General features: G+C 46.4%; 1 long non-coding RNA gene across 1 annotated transcript; it reads left to right on the top strand.

Annotated features, from left to right (window-relative positions):
- Positions 1–8,869: 8,869 nt before the first annotated feature.
- On the top strand, positions 8,870–18,686 carry LOC143941538 (uncharacterized). The gene is made up of 2 exons (XR_013264232.1): positions 8,870–8,915; positions 18,466–18,686. It is a non-coding gene; the product is annotated as an uncharacterized LOC143941538 (long non-coding RNA).
- Positions 18,687–21,381: the final 2,695 nt, after the last annotated feature.

Raw genomic sequence — 21,381 nt, 5'->3', positions numbered from 1 at the left:
GTGCCACATAAAATCCCCCCCCCCCCCCCAAAAAAAAAATACGACAAAATGTGGAAAATTTCAAGGGGTGTGAATACTTTTTCAAGGTACTGTAAACATGTGGGCAACTACTGTGGGGATTGTACTGGCTCCTTGGCTTTTTTATTTTTTTTAACTGCACCCCTAAATCAGACAGGCTAGACCCGACGGTGGTTCCAACTATTATCTACTTTATCCATTTCTAGCAAAAAAGTACCCCGCGTACACTGCATGCTGTCAATTCTCAAACATTTAGCCTCTCAGAACCTCTCTTTGGCCGAACGCGTCTCTTTCATTTGCAGCATCTCCCGTGGGGCTGAGAGCTGTAACCCTACAACCTCCCTGGAAGGGAAGCTGCTGGCCTCTGGCATCTTGAGGGAAATGCAATTACTTCTATAAAGTGCTCAAAGACCAAGAACTATCAACCCGAGAATGTCAGCAAACAGATTACCCAGATGATAAAGAGCTCAGGAATCACAGCTCTATATCTATATGTCTGCAAGCTTATCCCTGACATTAAGAGCGCACGGCTGGGAGATTCAGTCGCGGCCTTCCTCTAATAGGTCAGCCAATCCGTTGATGACTTAACTTTACTACTTAAAGGGAATCCTTCAGCCATTAAAACCCTTTCATTCTGAATGTTTTACTTTAAACAGACTTCAAAGGGTGTCTGCTATGATGTATACCAGCCTGAAAACTCTTCCTGGGCACCTCTCTGATTTAGTTTAACTTTCTAGTGGCCAAAAGTCTCAAATAGATTGCTCTTAAAGTGTTTGTTAAAAAAAATTAAATCCTGTTCCCTTAACGCATTTTATTGTCAGAAACCATGAAATCAGACCGAGACAGAAGCACAGTTAAATCACACATGTTTAATAGTAAAAGAAAATAGGAACAAACGTAGTCAAAACATGGCCAAAGTTCAGTAACCGGAACGGATAGTCAGCCATGCCAGAAGTCAGGGATCAATGTAGTGGAACAGCAAGCAGGATCTGGAGCCAGAAGGGATGTCAGCAAAGCAAGTCTTGAACAGGATCGCAGGAGAGTGTTTATGTGATGTGACCAAGGCGAAGGCAGAGATCCTCTGGACTGAACGACTAAGGCCCCTTTCACACGGGAAATGAGAAGGAAATGAGGGACACCTACTAACAAATGTATGTAGCCATAGGACACACCCCTTGCCACACCCCCTTAAAGGAGAATTAACCAAAAAAAAGGTTAATTAAATCCACAAGAACTTTTTTTTGCCACTACTATATACTTTATATTGGCTTTTAAAATGTACAAATGCAGAAATTTAGAAATCAGATGAAAGGTTTAGCGCTGGGAAACTCTTTTTGAAAGATAAAAAGTGCATTTTATATAAATACAGAAAAAATCAGCGCAGTACAACCCCTTTACGAAAAGCTGCTGGACACCAAGGATCAATTACCAAATCCCAAAATACAATATATCAAACAGATGGTACAGCGCTCTAACTAAAATAAAATGATTACTAACATATTAAAATTAATAAAAAGTCCAAAGATAGCTTTTGAGTCAAAAAGTCCACGTGAGGAATCTTCAGTGGTATACAGTCAGTTCATGCATAAAGTGACTTAGTGCCAAGGGGGGGAACCACCACCAATGGTAAAATTGGCTGCTCACCTCATCGTATGGACCCTTTAAATTACAGAGGGTCGTATGCACTTAAATATCAACTCATCCAATCGCTGTACTCCTCTCCGACAATATCCGACCAATTCACAAACGAAAACACAGCTTTCTCAATAACGAAGCTTCATACGATCTTTAAAATGATCAATGACCGCGGGTGACGTCACGTGATCTCCGTCCGTACGTTACGTCCCTATGGGCGGGACTTCATCAGTGGACACGGAAACCTGCATTTTATATACTGTAATATTTGGGGGTTAATTTTAGCTTAAGGGTAGAGCTTACCAGTGAGCTGAGTCCACGCCAGATATGCCGTTTTAAGGGCTTGTAGGCCCACTTTTATTAAAGAAAGAAAAGTCAGATAACAGAAGAGTTGCCCACACAGGGGTTTCAGCTTTCCACAGCAATAATGTAAGTAGAACCAAAAATACCAAGCCACCTGGCTCTCTTTAGCAGCACTGCTGCTCAGACTTATGCTGCAGCCCTCTTGGCTCTGTAACAGAGTTCCTGTACACCCAGTACCTCAGCACTCTTTACTAGCTTCTTTTTCAGCCCACAAGCTTGGACCCTCTGTCTCTGCTCTGACAGACCGACCTGTGCAGACCTGCACACTTCTCCCTTACTTGCCTGGACTCCTCGGGAGGGTGGAGCCCAGAACCATGGTCTTGGCTCTGTTATAAGTCCACCTGTGCAATCATCCAGCCAGACTTCTGGCTGTTCCCAAAACCCGGTCCCAGGATTGGAGATTCCGTCCCACCCATAACACTATGGAATCTCCGAGCTCCAGGTCCCAAACTGGATTCTTGAAAACAATGAGGAAACTGAAAAGCCAGTTTCCTCACAAACAAAGAACTTTCCTGGAGCCCCTCAACCTGCCTGGTTGAGAACCCTGCATTCTTCTGCTGGTGGGGTACCATACTACCACAATACAAATACAACTGCTGCTGCTAATGGACGTCTCACAGGCACTCATACTTGTTGCAACATCAGTGGTCTCAGAGACGGGGCCGTACCAGAGGCTTCCATCTACACATCAGGCTCTGCCACACGGTACGTGACACTAGCTGAGCTCAGTAGGGGCCCTCAAACAGTGGTCATTCACAGTATGCTCTCCCCTTCTCCAGCTCAGCTCAGTAGTGGACGCTCTGTGTCGCTCAAACTGTGCATTTACGCTCTCTCCTTTTCCAGCTGAGCTTAGTAGTGCCTACTCCAGGATGCCCAAGTTGTGTGCATGCTCAGTGCGCTCTCTGCCTGTAAGGTAAACCGGATCTCTACCACCAAAAGGCCAGTGTGGATATATGCTCATGCTCGTGCACATTGCATACGTGCTAATATTTATAAGCGAACGACCAATGTCACTTCTGCAGTGCCAGTTCATCACGCACATATTTCATGCACACGTGCAAATACCAATTAGCACTTGGCACCTATTTAAACTGCTCTATCACTGTGAGCAGTTGCTGAATGGTCTTCAGAGTGTTCCTGATTTCCCAAGACCTTATCTGCTGTTCCTGTTTAATTGTGCATGACCCGGCTTGCCTTTGGACTTTGCTTCTGCTTTAGCTCTATTACCTACCACTCCGACCATGGCTTGTTTACTGGATCTGATCTGCCTGTTGACTTTGTACCGCATTGCCTGGCCTATCTTCTGGACTTGCTTTGCCTGCTGATTCTGTGCCTCACTGCCCGGTTGCTTCTGACTGCTGCTCATCTCCTGGTTCTGCTTCCATTCCACACTCTGGTGCCAAGCTGCTCCTGCATCCTGTTCTGTGACTACCAGCTCTACCCACCTACAGAGTGGACATCACCAGCTAGCTGCTACGGCACTCGTGCCACTTCTTGCCTTTACACTCCCTGTCCCCACCTTTAGGAGTGTTAGGCAGGAGGTGCAAGAGAGGCTTCCACAATATTCCAGTCTTCACCTGGTACATGATACTGCCTCCCTGGATGAACGTAGTAGTGGCTGCTCCGGCCCACTCTAGTTGTGCGCATGCACGCTCTCTTTCTCCAGCTGAACAGTAGTGGCCATTCTGCGCGTCTCAGACTTTCCGTGTGTGCTCTTTCCTTCTCCTGCAAAGTAGTGGCTGCTCAAACTGTGTGCATGCACAGTGCGCGCTCTCCTTCTACAGCTGAGCTAAGTAGTGGCCACCCAAACAGTGCACAAGCACAGTGTGCATTTTCCTTCTCTGGCTGAGCTCAGTAGTGGCTCCCCTGGGCCAGTCTCTGGCTGAGCTCAGTAGCAGTCACTCAAACTATGCACGTGCATTCTCTCCTCCAGCTGAGTTTAGTAGTGGCCCCTCAAACTGTGCGTTTGCGCGGTGCACCTTTTCCTTCTCTAGCTGAGTTCCGTGATGGCCACCCATACAGTGTGCACAGTGCTTTTTCTCCTTCTACGGCTTTGCTCAGTGGGTGATACCCAAACAGAGATCAGTAGTGGCTGCTCCTGGCCACTTAAAGAGAAGCTCCAGGCTCCTTGAGAAAAAATTTATAAAAATTCAGCAGTTACAAATACTGTAACTGCTGACTTACTTGTCCAAGGATCTTGCGGTGTCCTCACTTTCAATCGGCTCTCGGGTGCTGTCACCACCATCTCCACTAAGGGAAACCAGCAGTGAATAAGTGAAGCCTGCCGGTTCCCCACTGCGCATGTGCTCTACGCCCTGTGAATGGGCTGGCCGCATGGGAAGGAGGAGGGGGGCAGAACTTCTGGCTCAGTTTGCCATGGCAAACTGAGCTGGAAGTGGGAATGGGTACCTGTCAAAACCAGGTACCCGCTCCCTATCAGCAAAGAGGTACTCACTGAGGCCAAGATGCAGAGAGCGGTGGCTGTTGCGACTCAGCGCACACCACCCCTGGAGGTGATACAGGGAGTGGGTTGCACCAAGAGGCACAAGCCTCCAGCGGGATACCTGACTTGTGTGAAGGTCTGGAAGAGGGCTTGTGAAGGATGGACTGGACCAGAAGGTAAGTAGCCAGCAGGTCTGTAAAACAGGTAAAGAAGGTGTAGAAACAGGCCGAGGGTCAAACACAAGTAATCAGTCCTGGAGCCAGCAAGGCTGAGTGCAGAGGATAATCCGGAGGCAGGCCGAGGGTCAAACACAGATATCAGTCCGAGAGCCAGCAAGGCTAAGTGTAGCAGACAGAGTATAATCCAGAGGCAGGCCGAGGGTCAAACACAGGTATCAGTCCGAGAGCCAGCAAGGCTAAGTGTAGCAGACAGAGTATAATCCAGAGGCAGGCCGAGGGTCAAACACAGGTATCAGTCCAGTGCGCACCAAGGCTAAGAGCAGAAAGTCTGTTAAACAAGCCAGGGGTCAGGTCAGGACTCAGGAGAGAATCAGCATAGTCTTCAGGCAATCCATTTAACAACAGGAAGTGGCAAACAGGAACAGGAAGCAGAGGAACACAGGTGAGCTGAGACAAACCAGCAACTTGTCTGTGTGCTAAGGATCCTTTTATAGGCTGGTCAGGGAATTCACGTTATGCGTGTGCTTGTGCGCACGCCTCTCAGTAGGGCTGCGAATGTGCGTGCGCCGGAGCGCCGATCTATGGCAAATTTGTGTGCGTCTTTGCGCAGGGAGATGGTGAGTTTGATACAAATTACTTCCTTGATACTCCCCCCCCCCCCAAAAGGTGCCAAATGTGGCAGCGGGGAGAGAAGGCAGACAAGCAGAGCTTCCCCTTTTGTTGTCCAGGTATGCAATGCACTCTTCTTCTTTAGCTGAGCTCAGTAGTAGCCACTCAAACTGTGGGCATGCACTCTCTCTTTCTCCAGCTGACCTAGTAGTGGCTGCTCATACTGTGCATGTGTGCAGTGTGGTTTCTATTTCTCCAGCTGAGCTTGGCAGTGGCCACTCAAACTGTGCACATGCGCATTTCGCTCTCTCCTTCTCCAGCTATGCTCAATAGTGGCCACTCAAGCTGTACACATAAGATCTCTCTTTCTCCAGCTGAGCTCAGTAGGGGCCACCCAAACAGTGTGCAAGCACAGTGCACCCTCTCCTTCTCCTGCATGCTCTCCTACTCTGGCTGAGCTCAGTAGCAGCTGCTCAAACTGTTTGTGAACTTGGAATGTTACTTGGAATGGTCCGGAGCCGCCGCCAGTGGCACACAATTATGATGTCCAGCACGTCCTGCAAATGGTTGGATGGAGGGACCAGTGGTTTTTGTGGAGAGGGCCCCCCAGAACTGCATGTGTAATGGGAGGAGGTGCAGCATGTGAAACAGTAGCAGCTCTGGTATTTACAATTCAGAAGATAGAGGCCTATGGAGAAGAGGACACATAGGAGGCCTTTTTGGAAAAAGCTGCTGAAGGTGAATGTATACTTTAAGTACTCCATTAGTTCCTGATTTGTTGTTTGAACATTCGGAGCAGGCAGCCCTCAAAGTCGTCCCTTTCATGTTGATTAGAAGATGAATTGGAGGTCTTCACTACAATTCCCATCCTTATGATTACAGATGAAAAGCAAACCATAGCCCAGGCAATTTTTCACATCCGGCTTAGTAAGCAGCAGACATACGGAGGTATGAAAACGTCCATCATATCTCTTTGTTCTACCGAGCTGCTAATTATGAGATATTTCTGCCTGAGCGGATTTCATAATTAACATCATTTCATTATAAGTCAGGTCTACGGAGAACATATTCATTCATCTGTATGAAGGGATCTGGACTGACATTTCGAGATGATTCCATTCATGTGAAAATTCCTAGACGAGCCTGTTCTCTGAGGAGGAAGGACGTTGAGATGAGAAGATTAGATATAGGCAGATCAAGAAGATGGAAGCTCATGTATGCTTCTCAATATTAGGCAGACGTGTTTTTGCATTGATGAAATTTTGCTGAAAATTGGGACATCTTACTCAAATTTTGCCAATTTTGACAAAGTGAATGGGCAAGGTGGAAATTAAGGCTGAACTGTGGGATCAGTAAACATTATCTAAATCGGTAGTACCCAAACTGCAGCCCAGGGGCCAGATACAGCCCTTTGCTTGCCTGTATCCGGCCCTTGGGGCACTATTCCTCCAAATGACACCAATGATGGGCCACCATTCCTCCCACCAACACCATTGATGCAGCACTATTCCTCACACCAACAATGGGGTACTATTCCTTCAACTACCACCAATGATAGGGCACTATTTCTCCAAATGACACCAATGATGGGCCATCATTCCTCCCACTAACATCATGATGGGGCACTATTTCCTCCACCACAACCAACAATGGGGTACTATTCCTTCAACTACCACCAATGATAGGGCACTATTTCTCCAAATGACACCAATGATGGGCCATCATTCCTCCCACTAACACCATTGATGGGGCACTATTCCCTCCACCACAACCAACAATGGGGTACTATTCCTTCAACTGACACCAGTGATGGGACACTATTCCTCCCATTGACACCATCAATGGGGCTCAATTCCTCCCATTACAACCAACGATGGGACATGGTTTAGTCCTAGTGGCCACAGTCTGGCCCCCCTAAAGCCAGTAGGACCGTAAACTGGCCCTTTGCTTGGAGACACCTTGTCTAAATCCATTCATCATGCGTATTCTTCTTGAGTCTTGGGGTGCTTTGTGTATTTCTTACAGATCTGTGCAGTAAAACAGTGTGAGATTTCCTGTAATAAAGACCACTCACTGCTGCTCTCTCTCTTCTTATGCAGAGTGACGGGTCTGGTCTCTGCCCTCTTCTGTAGTTTTATGCAGGCAGCCTGTAATGGGTGGAGCCTGCTGTGGCCCACCTATAGCTCTGCTCTCTCTCCTTGTGCAGGGCGACTGATCTAGTCTCCGCCCCTCTGTAGTTTTCCCTGCAGGCAGTCTGTCTTGTGGGCCCCTTCTCCGGATCTGCCCTCTGCACAGGGTATGTACAGCACACTGATGATGTCACCACTATATTTACAAGGCAATATCTGGGTTGTAAAGGCATTTGGTGCTCACCGAGTGGATTTACACCTTTGTGGCTATCGAGGTGTTGAAACTGATAAAACTGATCTCCGTGCAACTTTGATAGAAATTTAACATATGCCTCCTACCATAGCCAGGAAAAAGAATAAGCATTAAACCTTATCCCTGTATCCCTGGACTAAACCAGCATTTTACTCTTGAAGTCCAGTGGGCCCCACTGGCAGGGTAGATTGGTCTAAGGCAGTCGTCTCCAAACCTTCCAAATAAAGGGCCAGTTTAGGCTTTAGGAGGGCCGGACTGTAGCCAAGGGGAGTAGACCAGGGGCGGCCACTCCATACAGGCCGCCCCCCAATCCATGTGCCCAACCACTAATCTACATGCAGGGTGCCGGATGCATGGTTTCCAATGGGTTTTTTCTTTTGAAGCCTGTGATTAGAGCCTGAGGCTCTAATTGGCTTCAAAAAATGGTGGGCTGCACTCCGAGCCCACCCAGCTGTGTGACAAAAGCAAATTCATATTCATTATTGTCTTCCTGCTTCTCCTCCCGGGCCAATCAGGAAGTGGGAGGAATGCAATTGGCCCGAGAGAAGAAGCGATCATATTGGCTGGTACCAGGAACGGAAAGGATGTATGAGGAGATCCGGAAGATGGCCGCCGTCATCTCTCTGCTCTGCATCACTGCCCGGAGCGATCTATCTGCTCTGCATCGCCACCCGACCACGTGAGTACAACCCACCGGGGGGTTTGGGTGGTCCGCTTGTGCCACCTCTGGGGCGGGGGGGGGTTGGGTGGTCTGTTTGCCACCCCCCAGCTGGAGCACCAGGCACCACTGGCGTAGACAATGCCCCATCACTGGTTTTGGCAGGAGGAATAGTGTCTTATTGTTGGTATGAGTGGGATAATTAGTGCCCTGTCAGTGGGAGGAATAGTGCCCTATTGTTCCTGCAAGTGGGAGGAATAGTGCCGCATCGTTCGTGCCAGTGGGAGGATTAGTGCCCCACTAATGATGTCAGTGGGAAGAAGAGTGCACAGTCATTGGTGTCAGCTGGAGGAAAAGTGTCCCAAGGGCTTGATAAAGGCAAGCAAAGGGTTGCATCTGGCCCCGAGGCCACAGTTTGGTGACCACTGGTCTAAGGCCTCCATCGCATGGGCATGTAAGCAGATGCCTCCAAGAGCATTCTAAAGTGTTAAAAGTTTTCGTCTACTGTGTTCATGCTCTTAGGTTAAGCAGGTCAACTATATTGCAAATTGTTACAATGTATAATTGTTGCTTTGTATCCTTAGGTTGACCTGCTGAGCTGTTGGCTCCTGAGAAGGAAGGGTTAAAGGTACTGGACAGGTTTTCACTTTTTTTTTTGGAAGGTTACCACCCCCTGCAGGCCATACCATATAAGAAGGAGACAAATGTTTGCCCTATAGAGAGTGAAAGGTCTGCCAAAATGGGCTTGTTACTTGGATTGGACCTTTCAAGGGTGCCCAGTCAGGGTTCCCAGTGGGGTCTGGAACCTAAAGACCAGATGTCTCAAACTGGCGGCCCTCCAGCTGTTGTGAGACTACAAGTCCCATGAGGCATTGCAAGGCTGATAGTTACAAGCATGACTCCCACAGGCAGAGGCATGATGGGACTTGTAGTTTCGCAACAGCTGGAGGGCCGCCAGTTTGAGAACCCTGCTATTGACGTATCTAGACTTGTGCTACCTTATAATAAACCCAAACCCAAAAATGTAATATATATCAGCTTACCAATCATTAGATGTGGTGGCTGCATTTGTTTTCTTTCTTTGGCTCCCCCCTCTGTTTTCACCTTGTGATCTGGCCAGTAACATCGTTTATTAGAGTGCCCTAACTCTGGATAAAGGAGCACAGGGGATACAACAGACAGCAGCATTGTCCTTCTGAGGGAAAGGGAGTGTTATGCCCCATACACACTATTAGATTTTCTGCTGATTTTTTCCTTCAGGTTTACCAAAACCATGTAGTGAAATGGCCTACAAACTGAAACTACTAAGGTTTGACGTCTTATATGGTTTTGGTAAATCTGAAGGAAAAACTCAGCAGAAAAACTGATAGTGTGTATGGGGCTTCAGATGTACTAGCAGATTAAAGAGGAAGTAAACCCTGATGGTTGTTACTTCCTCTTTGTTTCCCTGCAAAGGCAAATCATAATAGGCTACTATGCATCGCATAGTAGCCCATTATGTGTCACTTACCTGACACAGGAGCCTGCGATGTCCCTGATTTCCTCGTCGGCTGGAAGCGTCCATCTTCCTTCCGGGGTCACGGACTCCGGCTTTGTGACTGGCCAGAGTCCCGTGACGTCACTCCCGCGCACGCGGGAGCCACCAGTCACGGCATGGCGTCACGGCATGTCGTTTAATGAAAATGGCACGCCGTGACCCTTCTAAAGTGCGCATGCGCAGAAGGAATCCTCGTACGGGGAATTGTAAATATCTCCTAAACCATAATAAGTGAAGAATTGGTGTTGCGCTCCCAAAATTACAAGGAAGCAAAAAAACTACTAAGTACGAAACTTATATCCCACAAACGGATATCATTAATATAATAGTGTAAATAAAAAGCTGTACACAATAGCGTTACGTCACTTCCTGTGACTTCAACTGGGACAGTTGAACAGTTGAAGTCACGGGAAGTGACGTAACGCATAGGATACGGGAAGTGACGTCTACACTCGAGCGGTATGCTCGTAGTCTTGTTTGCTGTGCGATCTTTCTGCCCTAGCCTTGTGAGTAGTTTTTATATTATTTAATAAAATCGTCATTATTTAATCTACTACACTATGGTGGGCTCTATCTATTCCTTGAGTGTATATGCTGGCATTACCCACGGAGGAATCTGATGGATGGTGGTGACGCTAGAGAAGTGTGAAGCCCTTTTCCTTAATTCCAAGTGTCCCTTGCTAGAGGCTATTTTGCTGTATACCTTACAGCAGTAAGGTAATTACCTGGTGTGCCCATTCAAACACGTGGAGATCACCTAAAATGGAGAGAGTTGGCTTGGCACTGTGAACACACAACTGTTTAATCCCATCATTTGTTGTGACATTTCACTGCATTATCCACGTTTGGACTATTCATTGGTCACCCTGAATAACCTAACTGTTCTCTGAAGTGGATCTGTTATATGCATATTAGCACTTTATTTCTGTGGACGATTGTTTATTTGTTTATTTTTTTGTTGACACATTAATTACTCTTTTGTTTATTTATTTATGTTTGATCTTAACCTTAGATAGGTATGTTATGCACGTGTGCACTTTGACCTATTTTTGTTTCTAGCTTTTTATTTACACTATTATATTAATGATATCCATTTGTGGGATATAAGTTTCGTACTTAGTAGTTTTTTTGCTTCCTTGTAATTTTGGGAGCGCAACACCGATTCTTCACTTATTTTGCATTTATATGAGAGCTAACTCACAAAGTGTTTGCTGCACCCAGTTGGATAGAATTTTTCTTTTTCATACACAGCGCAGGAGCCCTTATACACATATCTCCTAAACCATGTAGGTGTAGGAGATATTTGCAGCACCTACAGGTAAGCCTTAAAGCGGAGGTCCACCCTAAAGTGGACCTTCCGCTCATTGGAATCCTCCCCCCCTCCGGCGCCACAATCCTCCCCCCCCTCCTCCCCCCCTCCGGCGCACCTTTCAGGGGGGAGGGGGGTGCAGGTACCTGTACAGTACAGGTATCTGCACCCACTTCCGGGATGGCTCTCTGCGGAAAGGGGCGTAGATAACGCCCCTTTCCAAAAGTCCCCCGCTGCCTGCTGGGAAACACAAAGATCCCAGAGACAGCGGGGTCCATCCTTATTGCGCAGCGCGACTCGCACATGCGCAGTAGGGAACCGGGAAATGAAGCCGAAAGGCTCCACTTCCTGATTCCCATACCCAAGATGGCGGCGGCAGCACTCGAGAGACGATCGAGAGATCGGCTTCGGGTGCCGACATCGCGGGCGCTCTGGGCGGGTAAGTGTCCTTATTTTAAAAGTCAGCAGCTGCTGTATTTGTAGCTGCTGGCTTTTAAAAAAAAAAAAAAAAACGTGGAGTCCCGGTGGACTCCCTCTTTAATCTAGGCTTACCTGTAGGTTAAAGTGTGTTGTAAGGGTTTACAACCACTTTAAGATGCACTAACAAATTGAAGCCAAACTCCAGCTAACACTTTATAATCAGTTACAACTGTCAGTGATAAATGGTTTGTCTCATCCCTGTACTGATACATCTGGAGGAAAGCGTGTTCTTTTGAAAAACAGCAGACTTGCTGGCCAGATCACTAGATGAAAATGATGGAAAGAAAAAAGAAAAACGATGCAGCCATCACATAGAAGAATTGGTGAGCTGCAATATAATAAATGTTTGCTTTTGGGTTTAGTATTGCTTCAATGATCAAGCTTATACATGCTGCAGATCCATTGGAAGCGACTGTTCTGTAAGTACAGGAAATTAAAGCCGTCCATGCATTTTCTATGGATAAGAAGCTTTTAATGCCATTCAGGTGTTGGCTGATGGGAAGTCATTAATAACATTTATATGCCCATCTCTGGCTATAGACGTGCCGGAGAAGATTTAGAGATTAGAGACCAATCATGAAATACATGTGGAAGGAAAGGACGAGCGTCACCCGGCCCAATCACTCATGTCACAGCCCTTGTGTACAAATTGATTCAATCTGGAAGCTTGCTTTGAAATAAATGCATTATCCTCCAGCCATGCGGGGCTCCCTGATGGTATAGAACAGCCCAGACAATGCATTCAGGACTAGACGACCTCCTCCACAGGAGAGCCGGCACCATGAAGTCCCCGCACAGGTTAATGTAGTCATTACACAGCATGTGCTCTATTCTGGTGTCATTTATATCACAATGTTCCATTTACAGAGATGGATCTCTGGGAAAAGTGAACTCTGGCCTTCCCTTCAGTCTTGCACAGTCATACCGCCTCCTCTCCTGCACTGAAATGGCTTACTCTGATTTCACTGCACACTGTGAGCTTCTCTTAGGCTGGATTCACGCCTATGGCATTTTTAGTGCCTTTTGCATTTTGCAGATTTGCACTACAGAACGTGTTCCATAGGAAACCATAGTAAATTGACTGTAGTGGAAAATGCAAAAAGCACTATAAATGCAGAGGTGTCAATCAGGGTCATCTTTAATATTGATTGGACCCTGGGCAAAAAAAATCTCTTGCCCCCCCCCCCCATGCAATTTCACTCTCCACCTGCTCTGAGACATACAATAAATAGCAGCTAGACTTAAAATCAGTTTACTGAATCAGATCAGGCAGAAATTGTGATTGGTTTCCAGCAGTTAAAGCATATCATCACTGCTTACTGACTGGTTGCTAGAGGTTACAGCACACATTAAGGCTCACTGATTAGTTGCTAGAGGTTACAGCACATCATCTCCTCACTGCAGGGGAGCATGATATACATATGAATGCTGCCTTTATTTACAGTGGGGATCGAAAGTTTGGGCACCTCAGGTAAAAATGTGTATTAATGTACATAACGAAGCCAAGGAAAGATGGAAAAATCTACGAATGGCATCAAATTACAGATTAGACATTCTTATAATATGTCAAAAAAAGTTAGATTTTATTTCCATCATTTACACTCTCAAAATGACAGAAAACAAAAAAATGGCATCTGCAAAAGTTTGGGCACCCTGCAGAGTTAATATCTTGTACTGCCCCCTTTGGCAAGTATCACAGCTTCTAAACGCTTTTTGTAGCCAGCCAAGAGTCTTTCAATTCTTGTTTGAGGTATCTTTGCCCATTCTTCCTTACAAAAGTGTTCCAGTTCTTTGAGATTTCTGGGCTGTCTGTCACACACTGCTCTTTTAAGGTCTATCCATAGATTTTCAATAATGGTGAGGTCAGGAGATTGTGAAGGCCATGGCAAAAGCTTCAGTTTACGCCTTTTGATGTAATCCCCCGTGGATTTTGAGGTGTGTTTAGGATCATTATCCATTTGTAGAAGCCATCCTCTCTTTAACTTCAGCTTGTTCACAGATGGCATCAAGTTACCATCCAAAATTTGCAGAAATTTTATTGAATCCATTTTTCCTTCTACTCGTGAAATGTTCCCTGTGCCACTGGCTGCAATACAACCCCAAAGCATGATTGATCCACCCCCATGCTTAACCACTACAATACAGGGCACTTTCACCCCCTTCCTTCCCAGCCCAATTTTCAGCTTTCAGTGCTCTATCGCTTTCAGTGACAATTGCGCGGTCATGCTACACTGTACCCAAATGAAATTGTTATCATTTTGTTCGCACAAATAGAGCTTTATTTTGGTGTTATTTATTCACGACTCCGTTTTTTTTTTTTTGCGATATAAGCGCAAAAATAGCGGAAATTTGGAAAAAAAACAATATTTTCTTTTTTCTATTTGAAAAGAAATCCAATAAAATCAAATTTTGTCATAAATTTAAGCCAAAATGTATTCTGCTACATGTTTTTGGTAAAAAAAATTCCGTTAAGTGTATAATAATTGGTTTGTGTGATCACGGACATATGTACGCAAATGATCATGTACATATGTGTGCAGGTGATCACGTACATATGTGTGCAGATAATCATTGGGACATGTGATTTTAGTGGGACATATGTGGGGGACATGTTTTTATTATTAGGGACATGTGTTTTTATTATTTGGGGACATGTATGTTTTGGGGACATGTGTGTTTTGGGGACATATGTGGGGACTGTGTTTGTACTGTGTGGTGTGTGGTGTGTTTACACTACACTGATGATCAGTGAGTAAAAAGCTGTAAAAAGCAGCCCATACTCACTGATCATCAGCCGGCTGCAGCGTTCTGCTCTCCTCTCCTCAGCGGTGACTTCCGTGTGAGGAGAGGAGAGCCGATTGCCTAGCAACCGGCTGTTTGTTTACATCACATGACGGCCGTGATTGGACACAGCCGTCATGTGATCAGGAGGGCCAATCACAGAGCCCTCCTGCCGATCTGAGATGTGCCGTGTCCGGGTGACACGAGCACATCGGGATCGCGCCGCTGCGCGGTCGCGCGCGCGATCCCGCTACTCCTGAATGACGTTCCTGAACGTCCTATCAGGAGTAGACGGCTCCCACCCGGCCGTATATATGCATCGGCCGGGTGGGAAGTGGTTAACAGTTGGACAGAGGTTCTTTTCATTAAATTCTGTGCCCTTTCTTCTCCAAACGTACCTTTGCTCATTCAGGCCAAAAAGTTCTATTTTAACCTCATCGGTCCACAGAACTTGTTTCTAAAAGGCCTCAGGCTTGTCTATATGTTAATTTGCAAAGTTCAAACGCTGATTTTTGTGGTGAGGACGTAGAAGAGGTTTTCTTCTGATGACTCTTCCATGAAGACCATATTTGTACAAGTATCTCTTTATAGTGGAATAGTGTACCACAACTCCAGTGTCTGCCAGATCTTTCTGGAGGGATCGTGCAGTCAAACGTGGGTTATGAATTGCTTTTCTCACAATCCTGCGAGCTGTTCTGTCTGATATTTTTCTTGGTCTTCCAGATCTTGCTTTAACTTCCACTGTTCCTGATGACTGCCATTTCTTAATTACATTCCGAACAGAGGATATTGACATCTGAAAAAGCTTTGCTATCTTCTTTTAGCCTTCTCCAGCTTTGTGAGCGTCAACTATTTTCAGTTTCAGTTTTCTAGACAACTGCTTAGAAGAACCCATGGTGCTGATTGTTGGGGCAAGGTCAGATGAGTCTGGCCATTTAAAACCTTTGAGATAGACATCACCTGGTCTTCCCAGACGATGAGTGAGAACAATTCATGACACTGGCAGGTCTCAGATTTGCAAAGGGGGCAGTGCATGCTATAAATTCTGCAGGGTGCCCAAACTTTTGCAGACGCCATTTTTCTGTTTTCTGTAATTTTGAAAGTGTAAATGATGGAAATAAAATCTAACTTTTTTTGACATATTATAAGAATGTCTAATCTGTAATTTGATGCCGTTTGGAGATTTTTCCATCTTTCCTTGGCTTCGTTATGCACATTAATACACATTTTTACCTGGGGTGCCCAAACATTCGATCCCCACTGTACATATCAATGCCGCCAGCCGCAGTTATTTACATATGAATTCTGGTTATTTACCTGTAAACACAGGGTCTGCAGGTGAGTCATCTGTACACAACAATAGGACAGAGCTGGGCAGCATTAGTAGCAGCACTTCACACTGAGATATCGGGACACAACACAGGACTAAAACTTCAAGGGAATTTAAACTGGGATAGTTGGCAAGTATGAGGCAGCTGCTATGGACCCCACAACAATGACAGGGCCCAGGGCAGCTGCCCCTTTTGCCCTGCCTTAAAGACGGCCCTGGTGTGAATCCAGCCTTAATGTGCAATAGAACCTGCGGCAAGGCAGATAGAGCCCGTCTGCAAAACTGCTCTCAAGAGCCAACCCCATACCTCTCAACTTTTTGCGATGGGAATGAGGAGGGACACCTATCAGCAAAAGTATACAGGCATAGGAAACACCCCTGGCCACGCCGCCTTAAAGAAGAATTGTACAAAAAAAACAAGATTGGTTAAACCTACGTGCTTTTTTACCACTACTATTCCTTGATATCGGCTTTTGGAATTTACAAATGCAGCAATTTAGAAATTGGATGAAAGGTTTAGTGCTGGAAAACACTTTTTGATAGATAAAAAAGTGCATTTTATATACATCTATAATAGATCAGACCAAAATGAGGGACAAATAAGGAGGAATGAGGGACAGTCCCTCGAAATCAGGGACAGTTGGGAGCTATGGCCAACCTGCTGCTTGTATCAGAGCTCAGGGCTCTTGTGTCAGGAAGCGATGTACAGCATCCTGCTGGCTATGATCTGCCTGCATTGAACAGAAAAATACAGTGATGATGTCACCGGGTCTTAAATAAGGTATGTAATAAAAATGCCATGTTGATAAGGGGGTGGATGGGAAGCGGAACCAAAGAAGGCAAAATACATGTGCCGATGTACAGCTCCGATACATGTCTACTGTAGGAAGGGCCGAGATCTCCCTCTGACGTCAGCCGGGGAGGTCACATGGCCGCTCAGCCCCTTCTTCTGTAGCCCTGGAGACCAGCCTTGAGTCAAGTGACTGGCCTAAAGATCGCTCATTAAAAGGTATATACATGGCTCGTTTTTATAAAAGACTTATACAGTGTGGTATGCCTGCCTATAACAGAGGGGCTGCCAATGACTGCTGGGTCAGACACAGAGAACCAGAACACGGAGCTGACAGGCAGGGAGGGAGGGGGAGAGAGCAGAGCAGAGCAGGGCTGCGGATGATGAAGGGACTACGCTGACCACGGTGGTCAGGGCTCAGCAGCCCTGATTATTATGGTCAGCGCAGAGAGGGGGACACAGGGAGTGGCAGGATCAGGCAGTTTTTGTTCAAAGTTTAGAGAGGGGCAGATTACATAACACCAGCACTGTGCTGTTTAACCCCTTGCCGCCCATTGTCAAATTGCAGAGGGATGGTGTGGCTCTCGTTCTGGGAGAATGTCATCTGACGGCGCCCCAGAGCGGCTGCTGTCGCGTGCCCACGGGGGCCCCCTGGCGGGGGGGCGGGCGCACAGCAATCGTAACCATGCCATGTAGCTAGGACATGGAGTGACCCCGATCTCTGTAAAGAGCCGTGCCCGCGGCTCTTTAACCATGTGATCGACTGTGTCCAATCATAGCTGGTCACATGTAAATACGGAAGTGCAGTTTATTGGCTCTCCTTGCCTCACACTGACAGAGTGTGTAGCGAGGAGTGCCAATCAGCGGAATCTCCTCACAGAGGAGACCTGGGCAGGTAATCAGGGCACTGATCATCAATGCCCTGATTAGAGGAAAGCCCCAGCAGTGCCCATCAGTGCCACCAATCAGTGCCCATATGTGCCACCAATCAGTGCCCATAAGTGATGCCAGTCAGTGCAGCCTTTCAGTACCCATCAGTGCCTGCTCATCAGTGCTGCCCATCAATGCCCATCAGTGCTGCCTATCTGTGCTGCCCATCAGTGCACATCAGTGCTGCCCATCAGTGCTGCCCATCAGTGCTCACCACTGCCGCTTATCAGTGCCAACTATCAGTGGCCACCAGTGCTCATCAGTGCTCCATATCAGTGCCCATCAGTGCGGCATATTAGTTCCTCCTCATCAGTGCCACCTAATCAGTGTCCATAAGTGCCGCCTCATTATTGCCCATCAGTGAAGGAGAAAAATTACTTATTTACAAAATGTACTGACAGAAACAAAGAAAAACTTTTTTTTTTCAACATTTCCGGTCTTTTTCTTTTTTTTTCTATAAAAAAAGAAAAAAAATCCCAGCAATGATTAAATACCAAGAAAAAGATAACAAAAAAAAAAAAAATCATTAGTGTACAGTGTTGCATGACCTCGCAATTGTCATTCAAAGTCATTCATTGTGCATGGAACTGGAACACAGCAGAGGATGAATGCCAGCATAGCATATCGTTTTTTTAACCCAGATAGTGCGGACCCTGAAGTGAGTGGGGGGAGGGGAAGGAAGAAAACAATGCAGGAGGGGAGAGAATATAGCTAATAAAGTTCTGGACCCCCAGAGACAAAACTCTCCAAAAAGGGTTTGAAGGAGATCGTCTCATAGAGTCCGGGGAAGGATGTTGCATTCTACCTAAATATCCATCGCAAGATTTTATTCCAATCACCCCCCTCACTCCAGGGTGCACCCTGTCCAGAATTAGGAATTTAATACGTGGAAAAATACCCCCAAGGAAGTGCGTTACATGAGGTCTGCATTACATGATTGCATACTAAAAATCCATACATTCGATGCTTTATATCCTTGCATCCATGCATATTTCTGATGATATGTATTCTGTTATCGTAGATTTAAGCTACAGATCTGGAACGTGCAAGCCCTCTGTCCCTGAAGAAGATCTGCATTTTGTTTTTTCGAAACGCATTGGACGTTCTGTGTGTCTTACATTTTTGGGCTTTCTCTTCAGCTGTTTCCATTTCTGCTCCCAACACGTGTTTTTTTTTTCTATTCCCACTCTGATGTTTTTGATTGGTATTTATGTCCAATAAATTTGTATATTTTTTTACAAATACTGTTTGTGGTGCGTTTAAATTCCTGATTTGAGGAATCTGTTTTTACTCTATGTACCAGGGATGTGGTCCACAATCAGTATAGTCAGCTAGTTGTGGCAAATATCTTTTCTACAATATGAAGAAGTGGGAGCAAGACCTAGGGGAGACATTCGCTGTAGATGAATGGTCCAAAATATGACAGTGTGCGTCAAAATCTTATATAAATACTTCATTGATCGAAGCAAATTACAGATTACATTATTAAAAGTATTACATAGATGGTACATGGTACCGACGAGAATAGCTTCATTCATCCCAGGGGCCTCTCCCTCCTGTTTTTCGAGGGTGCAGTATGGAAGTCACGGTGATCCATATACAGTGGAACCTTAGTTAACGAGTAACTCGGTTAAAGAGGAAGTAAAGGCAAAAAAATAAAAAACACACCCTGTAAGGCAAAGGCATAATGAGCTAGTATGCATAGCATACTAGCTCATTATGAATAACTTACCTGAGAACGAAGCCCCCGAAGCGGTCCTCCATCTTCCTCTTCGCCGCTGCCATGTATCCCGGAGCGACTTCCGGGTCTCGCTGCTCCGGCGCTGTGATTTGCTGGAGCCGCGATGACGTCACTCCCACGCATGCGCACGGGAGCCGACACTCGCGACATATCGCCGCGATCTGCGGCCTGCCCAGTGCGCCTGCCCGCCGCTGTCTACGGCGCATGCGCCGTAGACAGCGGTGGCTGTCTTCGGGTAAATATCTCCTAAACCATATAGGTTTAGGAGATATTTCTTGGACCTACAGGTAAGCCTTAATCTAGGCTTACCTGTAGGTCAAAGTGGTTTGTAAGGGTTTACAACCATTTTAACAAGCGTTTTGAAAGACAAGCAACATTTTTTTTTATTAAATCCTGACTCAGTTTGCGAGTGTTATCTTGCAAAACAAGCAGAATTCAAGCTAATGGGGTGTGCAGTACCGCATTTTCCCACTCGGAACAGTTTGGAGCTGTTCGGAGCCGTTTGGAAATACTCATAAATACTCTGTTCCCAAGTGTTTCCGAGTTCAGCCGAGCTGTCCCCGAGTATTTCTTTTTTTTTTTTTTTTAACAAAGATTTTTATTTATGTTTCAAACAAAAGAAAAACAGAAAACAGACATGCATCAGCAGGGTACATACATATTTTGAGTAGACAGATAATCAAATTGTATCACATAGACAGCACAGACAGTTCTTATCAGTGTGTATATTCACTATTCATTGCAGCATAGAATGCAAAACCTCCCCGAGACCTCCCCCCACCCCCCAAAAACCACAGAAGTTTCAAAAAAGGGAAAAAAAAAAAAAAAAAAGAAAACCCCCCCCCCAGCCTAATCAATGGTCAAATGCTTCGCCTCAACCCATGCCGCCCAAATCTTTCCAAATTTCCCAGGGCAGTTCCTGCCCAGATACGTGAGCTTGTAGAGCGGCAAAGCCGCGTTCACCAGGGACTGCCACAGTTGTTTAGTAGGAGGGAGAGGTTGATTCCATTGCAGTAGTATTGCTTTCCTCGCATAGAGTGTAGTGTAAAAAATAAACAGTTTCTTCCCCCAGGAGATATCCAGAAAATCACAGATACCCAGCAGGAGAGGTATCGGGCTAAGTGGAATCGTAAGCTGCCCCACTGCATTAATATCGGCCAGGACCCCTCTCCAAAATCCCACTACCCCAGGGCAGGACCACACCATGTGAAAAAAGTCAGCATCATCTTCTTTGCATCTGGGGCAGGTAGTCAATCGGTCAGGGTAAATCCTTGCCAGGCGTGCCGGTGAAAAATATACCCGGTGGAGGAACTTCAACTGTATAAACCTGTCCCTTGCAGAAATCGCAAGGGTCAGGTATTGCTGTAGACCCTCCTCCCAGTCCTCCTCAGTAAGCTCCGGAATGTCGCCTTGCCAGAGCTCAAACAAATGGGAGATCCTAGTCTCCTCCGATACGGTCAGCGCGGCATACATCATGGACAGTGTGCGCGTCCCTCCCCCCTCGGGACCAAGCGCCTCCTCCACCGCCGACACCCCAAGAGTCACTCTAGATGGGAATTGAGAACGGAAGGCGTGTCGCAGCTGCAGGAATCTGAAAAACATATGGTTCGGGAGGTCCCTGGCCTGTTTAATAGCATCGAAGGAGAGTAGCTGCCCCTGAGACACTATGTCCCCTAATGTTGTAACTCCATGCCTGGCCCAAACAATCGGATCCGGGATGGATTGAAAATGGGGCAAGCGGGGGTTCCCCCAGAGGGGAGTCCCCGGGGCCCACACCCCTGCGCCCACCAACCTTTTGTTCACCAGATCCCATATTTTAAGCGTCGTACGCATCGGGAGAGTTATCCCAGGGTTAGATCGGGGTCCCCTATAGATCAGGTTCCTGAGTTCCGCATAAGAGCCCAACAACGCCGCCTCCAACGAGGACGCAGGGTTGACCGGGCCCTCGGAGAGCCACCACCTGACAGTCACTAGGACTGCCGCCCAGTAATATTTCAGAAAACAGGGCAGTGCCAGACCGCCCCTCACAAGGGGCCGTTGGAGGGTTGTTTTAGCTATTCTAGGGGGCCTACCATTCCAGACGAAGGACGAAACAATGCCATCCAGTTTCTTAAAGAATCTAAGCGGGATGTGGACTGGGGTCTGACGGAAGAGATAGGTAAACCGAGGAAGAACCGACATTTTAATTAAATTGAC

The sequence above is a fragment of the Lithobates pipiens genome, unplaced genomic scaffold (assembly GCF_037356315.1).
Source record: "Lithobates pipiens isolate NorthernLeopardFrog02 unplaced genomic scaffold, aLitPip1_a1.2 Scaffold_10, whole genome shotgun sequence".
NCBI lineage: Eukaryota > Metazoa > Chordata > Amphibia > Anura > Ranidae > Lithobates > Lithobates pipiens.
The sequence above is the reverse complement of the archived record's forward strand: the minus strand, read 5'-3'. Positions and strand labels throughout refer to the sequence as shown.